The sequence below is a fragment of the Aotus nancymaae genome, unplaced genomic scaffold, assembly GCF_030222135.1.
Source record: "Aotus nancymaae isolate 86718 unplaced genomic scaffold, 86718_ANA_hifiasm-v0.15.2.pri h1tg000039l, whole genome shotgun sequence".
NCBI lineage: Eukaryota > Metazoa > Chordata > Mammalia > Primates > Aotidae > Aotus > Aotus nancymaae.
The window spans coordinates 4,720,951-4,734,178 of record NW_026988453.1 but is presented as its reverse complement, the minus strand read 5'-3'; the positions used below and the strand labels follow the sequence as shown (position 1 = coordinate 4,734,178).

Genomic DNA, 13,228 nt, shown 5'->3' with positions numbered 1-13,228 from the left:
GTATTTTCTATTACTTCATAGGCCCCCGAGGCCCAATGTCAGGGAGAGGTCCAGGAAGCAAAGAGGTGGCCTCTAAACAAGCCAGGGAAATTCAGGACCTATAGTGCTCCCCTGGGCAGGAGAAAGGGAAAGAATATTCCTTTTACCTACCCCAGCTTAAAGGCATCCCTTACCCCAACCCCTCACCATCCTGCCAAGTAATCAACAAATGTTTGCTGAGCCCCTACTGTGTGCCAGGACCCAGTTAGGCTACTTCCAAGTGCTAAGAGTAGCCAACTGAGTGGCCTTATGGACTTTCCTCTGCCCTGGGAGGCCTCTCCCAGACTATCAGCACACCAGCCCCAACTCGGCATCTGGCCCCACCCTGCCATCCCAAACACAGAGACCTTTGTCTTTGTCACAGTCTCTGTGGTCAGCTCAGCAGTGGCCCTTCCCCTCCACTTCCCACAGCCAACCCCCAACTCTGTGGTCACTTTCTAGGCCTCCCTGTGGCCCCTGATTTCTTTCTGGCCATGGCCAGCAAGAGGAAGTGGGGAAATGACTCAGAGGGGTGATGTGGCGTCTTTGTGATGATATTTGGTAAGGAGACTGGTAATGAGTGACAGAGAGGCACTGGATCTCACAGGCGATGTGTAAATTGGGAGGGGCCGGCTGATTAGCTCCAGACCAGAGGAGTTTTAATGGGTTGCCAACCTAACACAGGCCTAAATTCATGCACAATGGTAATTTTCAACTCTGATGAGAAAACGAGAAACAGAACTCAAAACATAACATTTTTACATTATTTCTTTGACTGGATAAAAGTGAGCAGGAATGATAAAGTTGATGATGTACTTTAAAGTAGCTTTTATTGAAAAATAAATCTTAAGGACTTGTCAAAATAAATGCAATAGCGAAGTAAGTTTAAAAGCTCAATATGACTTTTAAATTTGTATAACAGACATAGTGTCTGTGGTTAAGTTCTATGAGCCATTAAAGACACTGGTGGTGCTGGGCGACGTGGCTCATGCCTGTAGTCTCAGTACTTTGGGAGGCTGAGATGGGAAGATCGCTTGAGCCTTGGAGGTCCAGACCAGCTTGGGCAACATAGTGAGACCTCATCTCTACAAAAAATGTGAAAGTTAGTCAAGTGTGGTGGTGTACTCCCAGGTATTCGGAAGGTTGAGGTGGGAGGATCACTTGAGCCCAAGAGGTTGAGGCTGCAGTGAGCTATGATTGCGTCACTGCCCTCTAGCCTAGGCAAAAGAGTAAGACCCTTTCTTAAGAAAAAAAAGAAAGACACCAGTCCCCTGGCCCCTTCTGCTATACATGACCCTGGAGTGTATTGGAAAGGACAAAGACCAGGAGTCAGAAGACTTGGATTCCCCAACTTATTCCCTAAAGTTATGTGGTGTTGGGAAGGTTACTTAGCCTCTCTGAGTCTGATTTTGACATCTTTAGAAAGGGAAATTTTTGTCCTGCCTACCTCATAGGGTTGCCATGAAGAGTAAATGAGATGATGGATATGAAATCATTCAGCATGGACCGTACATTAGACCAGAGGAACTTTTGCAGTGAAGGCCCGAGGAAGGACTCTCATAGCAAGATGGGATTTTGGTCATGGGACTTCAGTCAACCAACCTCCATCCTCAGGGTCAGGTTGGGACTGCTCCAGAGTGGCGTGGGTCTCAAATACCGCTGAGAGACACCTTCAGGGCCATACCTGCATAGACCACCCACCCTACCTGTTCCCAGGACAGAAGGGGCAGAGCCGAGGAGTTCTTCAGAGGCCCTGGGTTCCAAAATACAAACATAAAACTGCAAAATTGTAGTTAATCAAGATTTAATCAAACATCTATAAAATGTAACATTGTGTCAACTGCTTCAATACTTAAATTTAGCTTTTACAAAAATGTATTCTGTTTGAAAATAACCTAGGCTGGGTGCGGTGGCTCACACCTGTAATCTCAACACTTTGGGAAGCCTAGGGCGGTGGATCACCTGAGGTGAGGAGTTCGAGACCAGCCTGGCTAACATGGTGAAACCTGTCTCTACTAAAAATACAAAAAATTAGCCAGGTGTGGTGGTGTGCACCTGTAATCCCAGCTACTTGGGAGGCTGAGGCAAGAGAATTGCTTGAACCCAGGAGGCGGAGGCTGCAGTGAGCTGAGATCACGCCATTGCACTCCAGCCAGCCTGGGTAACAAGAGCAAAACTCATCTCAAAAATAAAAATAAAAGAAAGAAAAAAGAAAATAACTTATAGGTAAAATTTTTCTTCTGATCCAGTAATTTCTGCATATGTTCAGGATTACCAAGAAATAGCCAATTTAAAATTACTAATAAATGAATTGCTGATATCCAAATACTTTTAAAAGTGAAATTATAGGCCAAGCATGGTGGCTCACACTTGTAATCTGAATGCTTTGGGAGGCCAAGGTAGGAGGCAATCCTGAGGCCAGGAATTTGGGACCAACCTGGGAAACATAGTGAGAACCCGTCTCTACAAAATATACAAAAGTGGTGGCAGGTGCCTGTAGTCTCAGCCACTTAGGAGGCTGAGGCAGAAGGACCACTTGAGTCCCAGAAGTCAAGGCTGCAGTAAGCCATGTTGGCGCCACTGCACTCCAGCCTGGGTGACAGACTGAGATCCTGTCTCTTAATAAATAAAGAAATAAAATTTTAATTTTATTTTTTAAATTATGACAAAAAATTAGCAATTCACACGGGATGTAGGGTGTGGGTGCATCCTCCTGGGCATGCTGTGCCCTGGGGCTCTTTCCGGGTGAGCAGGCCCAGTGGACATCCAGGTCTTAAGACAGTCCTCTCTCTGCTTAGCATTGCAGAAAAGCTTTCCCCAAGCCCAGCCCTTTTGTCCTGCTCACCTCTGTGTATTTAGAAACCAGAAGGCCAGGCACGTTGGCGCATGCCTATAATCCCAGCACTTTGGGAAGTTGAAGCAGGTGGATCACTTGAGCCCAAGAGTTTGAAACCAGGCTGGGCAACATGGTAAAACTCAGTCTCTACAAAGAATGCAAAAATTATCCAGGTGTGGTGGTGCATGCCTGTAATCTCAGCTACTTGGGAGGCTACAGTGGGGGGGTCATCTGAGCCTGGGGAGGTTGAGGCTGCGATGCACTGTGATTGTTCCACTGCACTCCAGGCTGGATGACAGTGAGACCTTGTCTCAACAAAAGAAGAAAGAAAGAGAGAGAGAGAGAGAGAGAGAGAGAAAGAGAGAAAGAAAGAGAGAAAGAAAGAAAGAAAACTAGAATATGAATATCTGAATCTAAAGCCTGCCTTCTCACTGCTATTATGGGTGGTCACCATCAAATTGTACAGAAGACCTTATAATAACAAGCAACAGTTTCCTGTCCCACCTTTTCCCAACTCCGTTCTATTGTCGAAATAGTTTTCTGTTATTAGCTCCTCTGGTGGTTACCCACGTAAACTCTAGATAACATACTCCTAACTACTCCCCGTTGTGCCACCTTTAGACAACATCTATCATTACTAAACAAGTTAGATGAGTTTAGAGCGCTTACACTAAACCCAACTCTCTTTCTCCTTCTCTTCCTCCTAATATTTGACTTTAGTTACTTTTAGGGGTTATCTTGTACCTTTGATCTTCAAATTTGGTTTCTCGTTTTTTAACACTTTGACAGACTCTTGAATCCCCTCGGTGTCAGAGGAGAGTATTAGAGACCTTCCTCTTCCACCTCTCTTCTTCAGTCAGTAACACCTTTATTCCTTTGTTTATTTAAGAGATGGGGTCTTGCTCTGTCATTCAGGCTGGAGTGCAGTGGCAGAATCATAGCTCACTGCAACCTCAAGCTCCTGGCCGGGATAAGTGATTGATCCCTCTGCCTCAGCTTCCCAAGTAGCTGTGGCAGGAGGACCATACTATAGGTGTGCGCCATCATGCCCCGCTAATTTTTTAATGTTTTGTATAGATTGGGTGATGAGTCTTGCTAGGTTTCCCAGGCTGGTGTTGAATTCTGGCCTCAAGCAATCCTCCTGCCTTGGCAGTTACACCTTTACTGATTGCTATTTACAGCCTACCCAGTAACTACGACTAAGTATATTGAGCTTTGCTTAAAGATTACCGGTAAATGTCAGTTACGTGATCATGACTACATAAATATCGTTAAATCCCAGTCGTAGAGCCTCACTTTCCTCCTCTGTCAAATGGGGACAGCATAGCATGTTCTAACGCCTCATAAGACCTAGCGAAGAGGATACAGGATGTGCAGAATGCGAATGACGAAGGTTTTTACAAATGTAACCTCTTATTTTTCCATCATTATTACATGACATGCAGCATGGAGTGGTAATAATGGCTCGTACTATTTGGGCAACTTAGATAATTCTCTGAACTACAATTTCCTAACCAGTCAAATGAAGAGAACACTAGTACCTAACTCGCTAAACTGTTGTAAAGATTACATGAAATGATATAAATCAAAGTGCTTCTCCTCCTGTGGATCACTATCCCAATTTTAGGGATCATGACCATATTTCCCTTTTGCTAGGAAAGAGTATTTCAGTTTATACCCCAACTCAGCAGGGTATGAATTGATAAGAAGTATATAGCACTCTCAAAAAGGCATGTGGGAAACCACTGGAAAATCTGATTGTGGCCATATATTAGGCAACTCTGTTAAATCCAGTGTTAATGCGTATGATTGTAGTACTGTAGTTTTGCAGGAGAATGTTCTCGTTCTTCGGAAATAACATGCTTAAGTGTTGAAGGGTTAAGTATCATGATGTCAACAAATTACTTTTTTTTTTTTTTTGAGACGGAGTGTCGCTCTATCTCCCAGGCTGGAGTGCAGTGGTGCGATCTCAGCTCACTGCAACCTCTGTCTCCCGGGTTCAAGTGATTCTCCTGCCTCAGCCTCCCGAGTAGCTGGGATTATAGTCACCCGCCATCATGCCCAGCTAATTTTTCTATTTTTAGTAGAGATGGAATTTCATCATGTTGGACCAGGCAGGTCTCAAACTCCTGACCTCAAGAGATCCACCTGCCTTGGCCTCCCAAAGGGCTCAGATTACAGGTGTGAGCCACCACGCCTGGCAACAAATTACTTTTAAATGGCTCAGAAAAGAATGATGTAGATTGATTGATACAGAGAGTAGTCTAGCAAAATGTCAACAATCAGTGAATGTAGACGTTCATCATACTAGTCTGTCTTTCACATTCTCTACTTATCTGACAGTTTTCAGAATAAACTTTGTGTGTGGGGGGGTGGGGTGGAGTTTGCACCGTAGGAAAGCACCTTTCCCCTCCCCTTGGGAACTAGGCATGGGCCCTGAGGGTGCAGCTTACCCAGTGAGGTAGGGGTAAGTGTTGCTGTCACCTTCTTAAATCTCCTTGGTAAAGTGGACTATGCCCCGAGGGCGATGAAGAGCACAAAAAGCCGGGGTCCACGGGCAGCACGCAATAGTGCAGGTTGTACCATGCAGTCCAGCCCTCCTCCTGAAGCTTAGGGGTGGGAGAGCCAGAGGGCCTTACAGAATGGTCCCAGATGAGAGACAAGGCAGGCAGCTGCTTCGTGTGGGTCCTGGCTGGGGCCCCCTAACTGTGTGTCTCATCAGCTGTCTCTCCTTTGTTAAAGGGAAAGCAGGAAGAGAGCAGTTGGTATCTTGGCACTACCCAGAACCCAGATACTCCTTCCCAGTCAACTCAATTATCTGCACCAATGAGCTGGGAAAAAGGCACTGGTAACTGACTCTTGCAATAATTTATTATGGACCTATTCTATGCTAGGCTCGAAGTCTACGAAAAAATTCGGTAACACCGAAACATGATGAAATAACTAAACAACAAACAGTGAGGAGCAAAGATACAGTCAGACTCTCGTTCCTTTATGCCTTCATTTATCCCTCTGAGTCAGCCCAGTTCTCAGGTTTTCAGGGGCAACCTACAAATTGAAAAGCAGATCTGCTTTGTCTATCTGATAATAAATAGGTGATCTGCCTATGGCCGATGAGTGCAAGTAAGCTCACAAGTAAAGTGCTGCACTTCATTCTGGACATGACACATTCCAACAGGAGAAACTAGCATTTTAAGGGTGAAGAAAATAATGAAGAAGGTGAGTAAGAAATAGGATGAGGCTGGGCGTAGTGGCTCATGCCTGTAACTTCCAACACTTTGGGAGGCAGAGGCAGGCGGATCACTTGAGGCCAGGAGTTCGAGACCAGCCTGGCTAACATGTATCTGGAATAAAAAAAAAGCTACATGCCTGGGTGACAGAGAGAGACTCTTCTAAAAAAAAAAAAAAAAAAGATGAAATCTAGCATTTATTGAGCACACACATTGAGCCTCCCAGAGACTGAGTCAGGTCTGACATAGCCTCACTTGATTCATGCAATCACTCTCTTGAAATTGCCAGATCACAGGCATCACTGTTGCAGGTGTTGGGGTGTGGAGTGGCGAGGAGGAGAGGGAAGAGGTTAAGAGGGAAGTTGGGAAACATTGTCCCAGGAGTAAGGCATTTTCATTCCACTTTTCCTGAGGAAGAAACAGAGTCTCTAAGAGGTTCCATGGCCTGCCTAAAATCACACAGAGTGCAGCAATGATGACATGATTTCAGTTGCCAATATTTCATAAATGCTCTTCTTGCTAAGGACTTCAGGTGCCAAGTCAATGTTTGAACCTTGACTTCAAGTCTCGGTTATGTCATGGTCCACAATCTTGCTATTACATCATCATATATCTGTCTTCCTTGAAGATACATGGGACACAATCAATGAAGCTCTGAAGGAAATGGGGCTGCTGAGACCAGAGAAGAAAAGATGGGGACAGATGCATGGTAGTTGTTCCCAAAAATATTGAAAGACTGACACTTTGCAGGCAATCACACTTATTCTGCATGACTAATTTTGAATATCCTCCACCTTATTCAGGGATGCATTTTGGTGAAGCCCACTAAGCTTCTGGTATCTTTCACCAATGGGTGGAAGTCATACCCATGACAGATTACTATAAGGAGGAACTCTGAAAGACAGAACTGTCCAAATTGGGAATAAGATGATTTCAACATAGTATTGATGGGAGTACCCCAGCAACAGAGGTGTCCAAGCTGATGACCTCTTGTGGGGGATATTTTTGGGGGACTTAATGTATCTGGAATAGAAAAAGCTACATGACACATAAGGTTCTTTCCAAGTTTGAAAGAGTAAATGCCAACTTCTGTAGAATTAAACTATTTACAAATGGATTTTAAAATCAGAGAAGGGATGGGCCGGGCGCGGTGGCTCAAGCCTGTAATCCCAGCACTTTGGAAGGCCGAGGCAGGTGGATCTTGAGGTCAAGAGATCGAGACCATCCTGGCCAACATGGTGAAATTCCATCTCTACTAAAAATACAAAAAAGTTAGCTGGGCATGGTGGTGCACGCCTGTAGTCCCAGCTATTTGAGAGGCTGAGGCAGGAGAATTGCTTGAACCTGGGAGGCGGAGGTTGCAGTGAGCCGAGATCAAGCCACTGCACTCCAGCCTGGCACCTGGCGACAGAGCAAGACTCTGTCTCAAAAAAAAAAAAAAAAAAATCAGGGAAGGGATGTAAAGTGGGTCAGTATTACTGACCAGATGGGGAGGGAATTGCGTCATTGAAAGCTGTGACCAGTTAAGGTTTCCAGGGAGTAAATCAGCTCAACCATTGAGTAGTTCTAACCCTCACAGTGCATCAGAATCACCTAGGGAGCTTTTAAAAATGACAGACACTGAAGCCACACTCCAAACCAAGTGAAGCTGAATCTCTGGGGATGGGTCCAGGAATCGGTCATTTTTAAAAGCTCCCCAGGTGGTGCTAATGTGCAACCAAGATGTAGAACCCCTGAGCTAGAGGAAATGAAGCCCGAGCTGAGACTGGGCGTGGTGCCCTCTGAGTCTCAGGATGACCAGGAATCAGTTCATCTCTGCATCGGGGCCAGTGATGGCCCCTCTGGCTGGAGGGAGTTGGTGGGAAATTGAAAGGCAAGAAGATAAAGCCCTTTAACCCTTTAATATCTAACTTCTAGTTATTAAAAAATATTCACAAATTCATAGAGATGGGAAGTAAAATGGTGGTTCCCAGGGCCTGGGGGGAAGGAGAAGGGAGAGTTACTCTTTAACGAGTACAGAGTTTAAGTCCGGGAGGGTAAAAACATTCCAGAGGTGGAGGCTGGTGATGGTTATACAACAATGCAAATGTATTTAATGCCACTGAACTGTACACTCACAAGTGGCTAAAATGGTAAATTGTAGGTTATACATATATACTCAATGCAATTTAAAAATATTTAGAGTACACTAATTATAATGAAAAGTATAATTAAGGCAGGGTGAGGTGGCTCATGCCTGTAATCCCAGCACTTTGGGAGGCTGAAACAGGCAGATTACCTGAGGTCAAGAGTTTGAGACCAGCCTGGCTAATATGACGAAACCCTGTCTCTACTAAAAATACCAAAATAAGCTGGGCGTGGTGGTGGGCGCCTGTAATTCCAGCTACTCAGGAGGGTGAGGCAGGGAGAATTGCTTGAACCCAGGAGGTGGAAGTTGCAGTGAGCCGAGATCGCATCATTGCACTCCAGCCTGGACAACAGAGAGAGGCTCTGTCTCAAAAAGAAAGAAAAGAAAAGAAAAAGGATAATTAAATACACCAACCACCCAAATGTAGAACGTTAGCATTTAGTCAAATTTTATTGTCTTTTTAAAGGAAAAAAAACATGAAACTGCGGATTAAGAAAACAAAAAGCCTTCAGAGGGATTTATCCCAGGAATAAAAGGGTGGTTCGACGTAAGAAAAGCAATCAGTGTAATGTACCACACTAACACAACGAAGGAAAAAAACACAAGCCACATGATTATCTCGAGTGATACAGAAAAAAAGCATTTGACATAAAATTCAACACCCTTTTGTGATAAAAAAATGCTTAGAAAACTAGGAATAGAAGATGATTTACTCAACACAATAAAGCTCTTTTATGAAAAGCCCACAGCTAACATCGCACTCACTCATGAAAGGCTAAAATCAAGAAATCTCCCTAAGATCAAGAACAAGGGAAGGATGCCTGCTTTCACCACTGCTGCTCAACATTATACTGAAAGTTCTAGCCAGAGCAATTAGGCAAGAAAAAGAAATAAAAGGCATTCAAATTGGAAAGGAAGAAGTAAAACTGTTTCTGTTCACAGTTGACATGATCCTATATATAGAAAATCCCAAAGAATCCATAAACAAAAAAGCTACCAGAGCTAATAAATTCAGCAAAATTGCAAGGGACAAGATCAACACACAAAAATCAGCTGTGTTTCTACACATCAGTAATGGACAAGCCAAAAAGGAAATTAAGAAGCAATTCCATTTATGAAAGCTTTCAGAGCATCTGAGGATTGGATATCAGAACAGTCTTGCAGTCTTTTGAAGTGGAATCATCTCGTTAGTAACGGTCCTTGGCAGAGGCACATGCATCAGTGCCTTTAATTTTTTATGCGTGTTACTGCATCTCATATTAAGTAGAGCAAATAGATTTGCTGGGGATGGTAACGTGGACGGCACAGGACGTGTGTAAGAAGCTGAACCACATCCACAGGCAGGTCAGAGTGGCCTGGGTCTCAGCCATCCTGCCTCCCTTCACGTCTCAAGAGTCACAGGAAGTTGGGAAGCAAAATCTCAGGCCTCTGGGAGGAAATCAGGTCTCAGTCAGCCTTTCCGGGAGGTTAAAGGGACTTATTAGGCCCAGGAAACTGTTTACTGTGGAGGGTGTTTTTCACTAGACTAGTTTTTGTGGGGTATTTTTAAGTTAAAGAAGGAACTAAAAGTGTTTTTAATTATAATCTTTTTAGGGCGACTAGGGCCCAGAAAGACGAAGTGTTTTGCCAAGTATTGCCGCATTTCTTAGCTCTCCATGTTCCAAAGACTCTAAAAGCTGATAGGTGGCTCCATCACAGAGATAGCTCTCTTGACCCTTGCTGTGTTTCTGTTCCTCTTTCTTGCTAACAGCTAAGTAACATCTGCTGAGATGGCAACACTAGGAAGAGAAAAGTTCCCAGCGATTTGCTGAAAGGGAATGAGCCTGAAACTGGCAGCCAGAAGCTCTGTGTTCTAGGTGGGCTTCTGTAGCACCCCAGCGGTGTAGATCTGAGCCTATCCGTTCCCTTCAGTGCGCCTTGATTTTTGTCCGTAAAGGGGAGAAGATCAGGGGTTGGGAGGCGTGGAGATCCTTTTAATTTTGACATTCTGGTTTTTCTTAAAGACCAAACCCTTCACGAATTCAAAAGAACTTTAAAAGAAGAGGGAAGTGGCACTGATTGGAAATGGGAAGATGAAAAGAGAGACAAATTGTAAACGTTGGATAGGAGACTTTTCTATTCTAGACCACTTCTTTCTACTGGGCCCAAACTGAGTTGATACCAGAGGTTCACAGGGACTCAGGAGGGGGCCAGATTAGGCAAGGCAAGAAACAATAGCACTCTTTATTTTTTTGAGACGGAGTTTCACTCTCGTTACTCAGGCTGGAGTGCAATGGTGTGATCTTGGCTCACTGCAACCTCCGCCTCCCTGGTTTAAGCAATTCTGTCTCAGCCTCCTGAGTAGCTGGGATTACAGGCATGCGCCACTACACTTGACTAATTTTCATATTTCTAGTGGAGACGGGGTTTCATCATGTTGGCCAGGCTGGTCTAAAACTCCTGACGTCAGGTGATTCCCCCACCTCGGCCTCCCAATGTGCTAGGATTACTGGCGTGAGTCACCGCACCTAGCCAAAACAGCATTTTTGTTTTCAATTTCCCCAGACCAAGGCTTACCAAAGAAGCCAGATCCTGGAAAAGGCCCAAATACTCAAAGCTTGCCTACTCACCTGTGGGCAAATCAACATTTTTATGGACTGCCTTTTGAGGGAAAAAGAGGTGGAGGGGATCTGGGGGAGCAAATCAACTTCCAAAGAATGAATAAATGGGCACTTAAGTGAGATGGGAGGCCTCTGAGTGCTACTTAGTTTTTCTTCCCAATTCTACTAATTTGACAAACATCTATAAAGTGCCTACTGTGTGTTGAGTGTTCTGGGTGGTCAGATAGGGTGTTTGGCTGGAAGGTATTCACAGGGAGATAGGCATGTGCACAAACACCCGAAGATCTAAAATACAAAGCATGGCACACTGATAATCAACAAAAATAAAAAATGCAAAGCAGAACGTGAGACCTGCCCCAAGGAAATTTAGATAAACTGCTAGAGAAATTCAGATTCGCAGCTGTTCTCTTTCACCTGGAAATGGTGTTCTCTTTCACGTGGTAGTCTCTTTCACCTGGAAAGTTCAGGAAATAGACACTAGGGGCTGGAGCCCAAATCTGAAAAACCTTCTCCATTCTTCCAACAGTAGCAATGTTCCCTGGCTCCATTTTACAGAAGTGAAAACCAGGACAGAGACATGAGCAGTTATTTGCTCTCTGATCATTCAGGTGGCTGGCAACACAGCCAGATGGAAAACTACAAACTGATTGAAAACTTCCCATAGAAACCGATGGTGAAAGCATGTGCCACTAGGAAGCTCATCTTAGAAGACGAAATCCATAGAGCTCTTCCCTCTGTCTCCCTTCTTAGGTCAATCCCAAAGACACACCAACCAAAAGTCAAAGCAGGATAAAAGCAAATTTCATCAGCAAGCTGGGGTCATGTGTATCTCTGGCCTGAGGGGAGCCAAGGTCTCTGCAGTGACAGATCCTCCACCTGGGGTGGCCATTGTGTGAAGTATCCAGCCCCATTGTGAGTGAGTTGTCGGGGACCTCACGTAGGGGGAACAAGAGCTAGCCCACAAATGAAAACCCAAGAAAGCCCTCTGCTTTTGCACAGTGAACGAACGTGGCCACAGGCTTCTCAGCACTGAATTTGAACGAGCCAATGGTATCCCAATCATTGAAACAGGAAGCCAGATAAACAGCATGTTATCAACGGGGGATGCAGCTCTTCCCTTAAGCCGGCGCCAGCTGCGCCCTGTGACTATCCTAACAAAGTCCCATTGACTCACCAGCTGATTTTCCTGTGTTCGGCTCCGGGGGACAAGGAACCCTCTCTGCCGGGTGGACGTCACCCCTGCACACCGCCCCCGCCACCCGCCACTCGCGTCCTCTCCAGTTCCTGCCTCCCCTCTCTGCCCGCTGCAGACTTGGCTGCTTTTTTATCCTATGACCAGTTTTTATCGGCTCTGAGGATTAGCAAGGACAAGAGCCCGAGACCCGGGAGCGCTCAGGTGAGCTCCCCGTGTTCACCCAACCTCTGCGTTCTCCTCCGAGACCACTTTCTCCGCTCCCAGACCCACTGGGAGGGCGCCAGAGAGGATGGCCTCCGGGAGATTGGCGGCAGGGCGCTTCTCGCCGCATCCCGGGGGTGCGGGGAACGTTTTCTGGAAGGCCCGCAAGGTCACCCTCCCCAGCTGTTCCGCTGGCTCCTGCTGGGATGGGAGGAGTTAACTCTTGCTTCAGCGAAAGGCAGAAGTGCGGGTAGGGTGCGTGCAGGTCGTGTGGTGCAAGCATAAGAACGCAGCACCTGGCGTCTGCTGATAAGATCTCAACGCACTTTAAATTGCAGGCATTGCACAACAAGGAAACTGAGGCTCAGAGGGACTGAAGTTGGGCAGCCCCTCCCCCCCGAGTCAACTCCAGAATCAAACGCGCAATCGGTCCCGCAGTGGTCGAAGGGGCACACACCTCCCTGGGAAGTCGCGATCATCTAAGTAGTTATTTATTCCAGCGCCTCTCCCGAGCCCAGCCAGCAGCCTCCCTCGGACACCAACCTCCCCTATCCCGGGGCTTGGTCCTGGCCACGCAGGACCTGCCAGCCGAGTCCGGGAAAATGGGAAGCTGCAGACCCCCAGCGCCGCGACCACGCGACCGCCCCGCGCCGGCCACTCACCGGAGCGCCTGCCCGCTCGGGCTCCGGGTCCGCGCCGCCGCCGCGCAGAGTCGCGCATCCCGTAGGGCAGCGCGGGTGCGGGGTCCGGTCCTCGCGAGCACAAAGTTTCCCGGGGCTCCCCGGGCCGCCTCGGCCCCTCGCACCAGGTTCAGCGTCCGCCGCGCGCTCCGGCCTCGGGCCTCGCACTAGGGCCGCCGCCGGCCCCAGCCCCACAATGAGGAGGGAGGCGGCAACCTGAACAAAGTGCCTCCCCCCCGGGCCCGGCGGCCGGGGCGGAGCCTCGTGACCCGCTGCCCCAGGCACACGCCGGCTGCCTCCACGGCGGGCCCGGGAGGGGAGTGCCCGGCGGCCGGGGTCT

At 46.8% G+C, this 13,228-nt stretch overlaps 1 protein-coding gene across 3 annotated transcripts in view; it reads right to left on the bottom strand.

Moving 5' to 3' along the window:
- NAV1 (neuron navigator 1) overlaps window positions 1-12,892 on the bottom strand; it is a 263,151-nt gene extending 250,259 nt beyond the window's left edge. For 2 of the 3 annotated variants that reach the window (XM_064360228.1, XM_064360230.1), the window contains exon 1: window positions 12,871-12,892. The gene's annotated coding sequence lies outside the window, so the exon portion shown is untranslated. The remainder of the gene's footprint in view (window positions 1-12,870) is intronic. The other variant, XM_064360229.1, reaches the window with a different exon arrangement.
- Between the last annotated feature and the right edge of the window lie 336 nt (window positions 12,893-13,228).